The sequence below is a fragment of the Rattus norvegicus genome, chromosome X (genome assembly GCF_021556685.1).
Source record: "Rattus norvegicus strain SHRSP/BbbUtx chromosome X, alternate assembly SHRSP_T2T, whole genome shotgun sequence".
NCBI lineage: Eukaryota > Metazoa > Chordata > Mammalia > Rodentia > Muridae > Rattus > Rattus norvegicus.
The window spans coordinates 66656504-66665985 of NC_141554.1; the positions used below are offsets into that span (position 1 = coordinate 66656504).

Sequence of the window (9482 nt, forward strand, 5' to 3'; positions counted from 1 at the left end):
ACACTATCATCAGAGTGAACTGATACCTTACAAAATGGCTGCAAATCTTTGCCTGTTAGCTTTCAGACAGGGGGCTAACATTTAAAACACATGATGAATTAGTCAAGCACAGCAGCATGGGCTTTTAATTCCAACAGTCAGGAGGCAGAAGCAGACAGATCCCTGTAAACTGAGGTCAGTCTGGTCTACAGAGCTAGTTCCAGGCTAGTCATGTAAACAAATGTATGTATGAAAATTCCACTGTGAACCCCACTGCTTTTTATACCCTGGAACTTTTGAACTTGCTACATAACCAAGGCTGTCCTTGAACTACTAACTCTCCTGTCTCCAGTTCCTAAATTTTTATATATAGGCGTCTGCCTGGCCAAAAAAAAAAAAAAAAAAAAAAAAAAAAAAAAAAGTTGTCTCTTCAGTTCTGGGCACATCTGTCAAATGACTGGCTGCCTTAGTTTTCTTTATTGCACAGATACTAAATAATAATGATCCTCTGGGTTTCTAACCTGGTGAGCTGCCTGGGTGCTTCCAATCCCACTACTGTGGAAGAAAACCCAAGTTTTGTGGCACAAAAGGCTCCTTACTTCACTACAGCCACCCTGGTGTTTCAGGGCTACTTCAGCGACCGCCCACCCCTGTGGCTATCAACCAACTCAAGATCCTATCTTGATAATTGTTCTTAAAGGGTGGGGAGTACTCTCCTTAGCTAGGTAAGGTGAATTCCACCGTCTCCCCCCACCCCCCTCTGTGCAGCTGTGGAGGTGAGTCACAAGGACTTTAGCACAGCTGGTCAGCAAACAGATGGCAGAACAGGATCTTAGGCCTGAGGTCTGGGGATTCCTTCCAAGCCTTTTCAAGCCCACCTCTGAGCTACCTTGGGGAGGAGCATTTAAAAGCATAGCCCTGTGAGTCACAGGCTCAATCAGGGGTTTCGAGTCAAGTGATTGTTGAGCTGTGCTTTCACCTGGGTCACCTAACCGTCCCGTGGTTTCCCTCTCCCCACTGGAAACTACAGGCACTAAACAGTAGAATGGCTAAGTGTCATAGTTGTGGGTCGCAGCAGTGGCCAACTCATTTTCCATTCTGGAAGCTCTAACTGATTTCAACTTGCAAAATTAACAAATAAAAAGGCACGCCCTGGTTTCTTTGGCCAGGGAGCATTAAGAACCACCTGTTTAATTTTAAAGCAATAACCAAACAAAATAAGAAATGCAGGGTTATAGTTTAGGCCTGTGTTTTGATAAAGCAGGGTTACCATCTTTTACTGTTGTCTGTCCCTCAGGAGAAAAATCATTAAAAGGAACTATCAATTTTCCTTTATACTGCCATTAAAAATTCATATTTCCTTTAACTCACCACATATCAATAATCACCTTATTTCAGAATTAGGAAATTGTCCAGATTATGTTTATGGAAGGAATTCTTTAAAAAAAATCACAGAATTCAAGAACCCACGCCGGCCTACTCCATAAAAATAATGTTCAGGTGAGAACTTAGGAATGTTAACTTTAGCAAGCCATCAGATGATTCCTATGTTAGGCCAAGTTTGCAATTAGCTGATGCAGAGGTCAGGAAGGATCGTGGATGAGACAGCTTTGTAACAAAACGCCTGATCCAGGGTACTTAGGAAGTAAAGAGAATTTTGTTTTGGCTCATGGTTCTGGAGATTCAAGTCTAAGAATAGACAGCAGTATCAGAGAAAGGTACCGGGATGCAAAGGGCCTGAGAGATTTTAGACTCTTTGTTTCCTTCAAAGGCATGCCCTCAATTACCTAAGGATCTTCCACTAATTTCTACAAGGGGTGCTTAAAGATCCACAGGGCCTGCCCAGTAAGTAGCACCACCCTTGGGACCCAGCTTTTACATGTAGACCTTTGAGAGGTACATCCAAACAGCAGGAGATTATATTTTCTTTTGAAAAATACTGATGGCCAGCAGCAAACAGGCCGGGAGGGGGCGGATCAGTGCTGGCCTTAGAACCGCCCCCTCCAGGCCTGAGGAGGGGCGAGGGAGGTCACAGCTTGAAGGTGTATCAGCTCCAGCCACGCCTTCCAGCATTTCCAGCTCAGAGCTGCAAGCTGCTAGTTGTGAGCACCAGCACTGAGAACCAGCACCCGGAGCTACCATGGCCTACAGCCGGCAAGAAGGGAAGGATAAAATTGTATTTGTGACCAAAGAAGACCACGAAAGTCCCAGCAATGCCGAGCTGGTGGTTGACGACCCCACTGATCCCTATGCGGAGTATGGACTGACTCTGCCAAATGGAAACATTAACTGGAATTGCCCGTGCCTTGGAGGAATGGCCAGCGGCCCCTGTGGAGAACACTTCAAGTCTGCCTTTTCCTGCTTCCACAACAGCACGGACGAAGTCAGGGGATCCGAGTGTGTAGGTCAGTTCCAGGCCATGCAGGAGTGCATGCAGAAATACCCAGACATCTATCCCCAAGAAGAGAATGAGGACGAGGATACAGACGACTTCTACCAGGAGGGCCTGGAGAACTTTGAGGATGAAGAAGAGATCGATGATGACGATGACTACTACGAGGGGGTTGAGAATGAGGATGAAGAGGAGGATGAAGAGGAGGAGGAGGGCGACTACTACTACTATGAAGAAGAGGAGGAGGAGGATGACTATTATGAGGACTATTACGAGGACAACTACTACCATGACAATGACTATTACTATGAGAACGATGACTACTATGAAGAGAACAATAACTACTATGAGGAGGAAGAAGAAGATGACATCTACTACGAGGCTGACTACCTGGAGGAGGACGAGGAAGAAGAGGATGAGGATGTTTACTATGAGGCTGACTACTTCGACGAGGAGGAGGAGGAGGAGCAAGAGAAAGAGGATCCAGAAGATCCAGCAAAATCCCGGGAGGAAGCGGATGCCACTGAGGACTCCTCTGAAGATAAATTGCAGTACTTCAGCGCCTGAAGGCCACAACCCAGATCCTCCCGTTTGCTTAGCCACAGAACTTTCTGCACTATGAATGCCCTACCTTTCAATCCCTCTTGCTCTCTCTCTCTGAAAGCATCCTCTCCTCTGTTGTTTTATGTACTGTAATATAGAAAAGAACTTACTTTGATGATCGGGGGTCTTGGCGACTTGCCATATACCCTGAAGAAAAGAGGTGTGTGTGTGTGTGCACCTGCATTCTACATAAACTCACCCCCAACACTAGGCCACTGCCGAACTGTCCTCTTTAAGTGCCCTGGATTCTGCTGCTTTGAAATAATGTCAAGTTTCTCAACAGTCAAGAGCCGTTACTCAGGGCAGTCTCTTGTAAGTAAACTGATTTCTGCTGACCCGTTGTATCCCTTTGAGTAGGTTTCATGTCTCTTTGGGAAGTTAAGTAGAGTCTAAAGCATCTTCCTTAAGATTGCTGGAGTGAGGCCATTCCTACTGGAAGAGGCCCCCGATCAGATACTTGCACTGGGGTATCTGGGCACTGCTGTGCTTTGCTTGGTTTGGGTGTTTGCAGTGCATCGGGGCTCTTGAGTGTCTGCAGTTGGAAGGTAAAATTCTGATCCTTTGACTCCCAGTCCCTTCCTAAGTGAAGGGAGAGGCTGGACTTTGGTTTTCGCTGTTATTGATTTACTGTTTCAAAAGGCCTGGTTTGGGGGCTTTGGTTCACTCCATACAGTCAGTTTTAAGATTCCTGAGAAGTCGGAACCGAACTGTTGCCAAAGGAAGCAGCCAAAAGAGCTTGTGGTTTGAACGAAGCACTCAAAAGAAATGATTTCTTTTTTAAAAGTAAAAGAATGAGCTCTAAGATCGTGTATGTGAGAGAAAGAGAATGAATGGATGGGTGGATGGATGAATGAATGAATGTGTAGGCTTATGTATAGCACAGCATTCCTTTAGAGGTCAGAGAACAGCCTTGGGTGTCAGGCTCTGCTTTCCGCCTTGCTTGAGACAGGATGTCTGTTGTTTTTCTGCTGGATATGCTAAGCTAGCCGGCCCTCAAGCTTCTGGGAATTCTTTTTTCTGCCTCCCATCAGTCACTCTTTAGGAGTACTTGCGTTTACAGGTGTTCTTGTTATTATGTCTTGCTTTTGTATGGATTCTGGGGATTCAAACTCAGGCCTCGTGCTTGCCTGTAAGCACTTTTACCCACTGTGCTGTCTCCCAGCCCTTATTCTTTTCTCATTTTTGAAATGTGGTCTTGCTGCGTGGTCCAGGATAGGCTTGAACTCTTAATCTTCCCACCCCAGTCTTCCCAGGTGCCGGGATTCAGAGGTTTGCTGCCACGCCCTGCCTTTGGATCTAGTTTGGGCAATAGGAAAATCATTTAGGCAGTACAATATCTCAGCAGGTAAAAGGCCCTTGCCATGGGAGTTCAATCCCGGGACCCACATAGTAGAAGGAAAGAACCTTTGGCCTCTACATATACATGGTGCTGTGCACGTGCATGTCTGCGTTTACATGCGCGTGCGAGTGAGCGCGCACCCATAGACCTACACGCACGCACACACACACACACACACACACACACACACACACACACAAATAGATAAAATTGTTTAAGCTACCTTAGTCTAGAAGAGGCAAGTAGAACTAGAAAAGTAAACTGGTAAGGTAGTTTCTCCCATGCAAGTACTAAACTAGGACTGACCTTGCTTAGCTTCCAAAGTCAGACAAGACTGGGCCTGTTCTGGGTAGCATGGCTGATATCTAAGGTTGATTTTCAATTATATTAGCATATTAGATAGACTCCCCTGGGAAGATTTTGAAAGTGACCATTATCCTGTCAGCAGCACAGGTTTATGAAGCAGAATTTCTGAAGAACGAATGCTGCTATTTTTAAAATCTCCCCAGGTGACTTTGTGAATAGCCTCTGCTTCAGAGGATACCAAGCATCGTCATGCAGAATACCTTTGAGTAGACTTCTCCATGACCTAGGAGGCCAGGCCCGTCTTATGTGACATACAGCTTCTATTCATGGAGGACATGCTAGTATGAGTTTAAGGTCCTTACATACAGTAAATTATCTGCTATGACTCAGAAGAAGATTCTGATTAAGGAAAGAAATTTTGAATCTCCCCCTCACTGGCAACACTAATGTGACATCACTCTCCAGGAGCATTCAGGCCCATAAACTCGAATGAGGTGAGGGTAGGAATAGACAGGGATAGATATGCTCACTGAATTCCAGAACAGTTTTCACCAGCCCCGATGTTAAGGCTCTGAGTTTCCAAAAAAGGTCACCTGGTTATTGGGACATTGGGCAGACTGACCAGCAGTTGGGGTCCTGTTCTGATCTTCAGTTGCCTTTTCTGAGTGGGCTAACCTGCCATTTGACTTTGTCATTCTTTAATCATTCACAGGCCCTTGGAGTATCACCCTATCAGAAAAACCACCAAAAAAGAAATGGCTGGAAAGTGGCAGCTGATCTTCAGGCTCAGGGAAGAAGATGTAACAACTTGGTTTCCTGTTTGTTCATGTGCTGGTTTTCCAGGAGTGCCGTCTTGCCATAGACTGCGGGTCTGGCCAGCTGACCTATTTCATCCCACCATTCCACATTCCACATGGCTCATGGTCTTTCCTTCCATTTAAGGAAAGCGTTGGAAGGTAAGTAAAATGTGTCTTCCTGCCTCTACAGGGTCTCCCAGTGGGGTTCACTTTTTTCCTTTCCTTAGGTACCCTGTGGTTTCTCTCTGCCTGCCATCATAAAACAAGGTAATTAGAACCCCAAGATCTCAGAAAAGATCTTTTGGGGTCTAGTTACAGACTTCCTAGTTTAAAGCTTCTATTCTGACCCTGCTTTCACATTTCAAGCCAGAGACTACGTGCTTCCAGACCAAGGCCCCTGGAATCAGATAAGAAGCGATTGACTAAGACCATATTCAGACTGGCCTGCGCACATCACCTTTGTTTGTTTTTTTGGAATTCCAGTCTTTCCCCGTAGGGTGTTCACATTGCTCTTAGGCCTGCTAAAACATGAAGCACCTTCGAGGGCTATCCAACAGATGGAGGTCCCAAAGGTGTCCTCAGGCTATCCGAAGAGCTGAATAATGCATTGATGTGGCAATTGGGCATGAAAATTGAGCTAAGAAAGTAGTATGAGCTGAGGTACTAAGTCTGAGGTAGGTCTCCTGCTACTGGCCTTCTACTTGGACATGCGAAATGACAAGACTACTCCTGGTCATGCTCTTTATTTTTAAGGCATGGTAAACAGATGTTAGGAAATACAAAGCATGTTGGGAACTATGCAAAATTTGCAGTGTTTGTATGCCTGGATGATAGATATATGCGCAAGAACATTCATATAGCATCACTGAAAGTTAATCACTGAAACTCTGACAAGCTTCTGAGGCTTGTGTATGTATACATGTCTGTGTAACTCTAGGCAACTCTATTTCTCCCATGTTAACCTCCATGCTCTCTGGTCCTCCCAGAGACAGCCCTTGCCTTCCCATTTTCCCAGAAGTCCCAAAAGTTTGGTTAGCTACCCATCTCCATATATTTTTCTCACCTGGACTTCGATTAGTTCCACTAGGGCTATGAAGAAAACAGAGTAATTCCCCAATGTTCTCTGTTCCTTTCCTTTTTTAGATTTAAAGATTTGTTTATATTCTTGTGTGTGTGTGTGTTTGTGTGTTTGTGTGTTTGTGTGTGCGCGCGTCTACTAGATACAATGAGGAGTGCGGATGTCCATGGAGTCCTGGAAATGGTGTAGGACCTCTTGGAGCTGGAATTACAGGCTGCCTGACATGAGTACTGGGAATGAAACTTGGGTTCTCTGGAAGAGCAGCAAGTGCTCTTAACCACTGACCTATCTCCCCAACCCCATCCTTTACTTGTATTCAACTCAAGTAAAAGCAAATGAACATTTTTGTCCTTAGAAACTACCAGGAAACACAGATTCAAATTTTTCAAGAAAAATTAAAATCTCGAAAGGAAAACTAAATGAACCATAGTTATCTGTCTTCACTAAGAATGACTTGTTTGAGGAGTAAATCCTACACAAAGCCCAGCCTGACAACCTCATTGAGCCCATCATCATGGAGAGGACCCCCATACTCTTACGTATGTGGGTCGACAGGTGGCCTGTCAGAAATTGTTGGTGTTAGTAGTGAGCATTAAAGACCTCACAAATTCAAAGGTTCCTTCACATGGGAGTCACAGATGAAACCCTTAAACTATGTATTAAAGGATCTTTTTCTTATTTTTTTTTAAACAGGAAAAACCAACTCAGGCTGTGAGCTCAACTTTTAATCTTCTGTGGAAAGTTTCGAAGCTGGAAATGCATACCTCTGATCAAGAAAATGGTGAACACATTTTATAGAACTCATTTCCTTTGGGTCCATCATCCTTTTCTGGGACAGAAAATAACCAAAGTGATTTATGGAACAGCCAAATATTTTCTTTCACCTTAGAGTTCTTAGAGAAATGTATTTTTCTACAACTCCTAGCTTTTAGACCTGAGCAACTAGCATGATAAAGCTGCCATTTCCTGAGATGGGAGTGCTCCCAGGGCAAGTTACTGTACCCAAAGCTAAACTACATTTCCTACATTTTTCCCTCTAGATCTGTCCACTGTTGTATGGACTGATAGCCTCATGAGTATGCTACAGTTCTAGGTTAGGGGTGGTCAAAGTAAAACCCAGTGAGATCTGGAAGGCAGAATTGGAGCATCAGCTGTTACACCTTGAAGATTTGTGCCAGGTACCAGGCACTGCTGCAGTTCACACACACTGTTGCTGACCTGGTACCTCGCCCTGTTAGTCTCCAGTGATGATGCCAAACACAGATAGCTATAACCTCAGCTCTCACTGGATCTCTTTCCCTCAGCTTTCCTGAATCCAGGGCCAGGTTTCTTTCCAGCTCAGTGAGAAGGGAATTAGAACCTTCTGTATGTTACCTCTGTCATCCAGGTTCAAGGCAGTGAGCCCCAGACAGGATAATCCTCACTGGTTCCATTAAACTTTGTGATTCTTGATTTCTTTTTCTTCATCCTCTACTTTTCTTGCTTTCTTATCCTGCTAAACCACCATGAATCAGGCTCACTCTCTGAAACAGAAGCAACACCCCCCCCCAATCAATCCCAGTAACTTCCCTTAGTGATTCCTGATGGATAATGACTTTGCTCTTTTCCCTCAAATGTTTTCTCCCACACCCTACTTCCCTAGCCTCTGCCATGATTGTATGGAGCCTGATTCCTATAAATAAATGCTATTCCATAGCACACACATTGATTCCAATTCTTTGTTGAAACACCACCGATGCACTGCCAAAGGAGCTAGTTGTGACAGAAGTTCAGTTTCAGTGTGCGAAATTTAAACTTCCTATTCAGCATCCAGGTAAAGAGTTTGAATAGGAAAGCTTGATGTTATGAGTAGTATGTGGTCCAGGCTAGAGGTGGAAATTAAATATACTGGTAAACCATACAGGTAAAGCACAGACATACATCATTAAAGTTATCAGTGTATAGAACAAATCAATGTATAGGTGGTCTTAAAGTCACAAGATGAGATGAAGTCACGGAAGCATTAAAGGCTAGCAGAGAAAACTCGGTAAAAATACTGGATAAGGATTGCTCTAATATTAAAAATATAAAGTGCCAGATATGGTGTCTCACGCAAGCTCAGCAGTTGGAAGCTAAGGCTAGAGAATTGCTCTGAGTTCAGGGCCAGAGAGAATTACATAGTGAGTTCCAGGTCAGCCTGAGCTACCGTGTGAAGCTCTGTCTTAGACACCACATGAAGAAGAAAAGGAAATGGGAGAGAGAAAGTATGGTTAGGTATGAAGGTACCAGCCAATATTCCAGGCACCCTGGAGTCTGAGGCAGAAGACTTTCAAACTCCAAGCCAGTCTGGGATACCTAGAGACACTCTGTCTCAAGAAAAATAGTTACTCGTGGTAGTAAGTCATCAATTTAAAAAAAAAACCGGCTGAATGATGGAAAGGGTGTAAGGACTGACAAGCCTCTGCTTCTGAGGAGCTGTGGGCAGTCGATGACTGCATGGGGGGTGGGGGAGCCGGTCCTCCTCAAGTGCGTTGCCCCTGACAGGTCAGTTATGCATCAGTGGACAGCCCCACATTCAATTGTGTATATGGGCAGCTTAAATGGACTCAGTAAGTTATTACAAAAGAAACACATGAATTTGAAAGGAGTTGAGGGGTGGGCATGATTTTGAAGGAGTTAGGGGGTGGTAAAGGTGGTTAATATCAAAATACATTATATTCAATTCTCAAACAATTAATAAAATGTTATATTCTTTAAAGCTGGCTGAATAAATAACATTTAAAGCTACCAAAACTGGCCTCGGATTTTAAAGAGGAAACCATGGGAAAGTCTGTTTTAAACTAAAAGAGCAAACACTGAGTGAAGACTTAAGACAAGTATTAAGATGAACAAAAGGGTCTCAGTTACTTAATAAACCTAGAAAATTTGGGGATGATCATAGATGGTTTCCTAAGCAAATAAAATACTAAGCTAGTCTATTTTTTAAAATATACTTTCTAAAGAGTTGGT

General features: G+C 44.0%; 1 long non-coding RNA gene across 1 annotated transcript; it reads left to right on the top strand.

Moving 5' to 3' along the window:
• The first annotated feature begins 2065 nt into the window (after positions 1-2065).
• On the top strand, positions 2066-8194 carry Chchd4l1 (coiled-coil-helix-coiled-coil-helix domain containing 4 like 1). The gene is given in 3 exon segments (NR_028321.1): positions 2066-3286; positions 5332-5575; positions 7188-8194. It is a non-coding gene; the product is annotated as a coiled-coil-helix-coiled-coil-helix domain containing 4 like 1 (long non-coding RNA).
• Positions 8195-9482: the final 1288 nt, after the last annotated feature.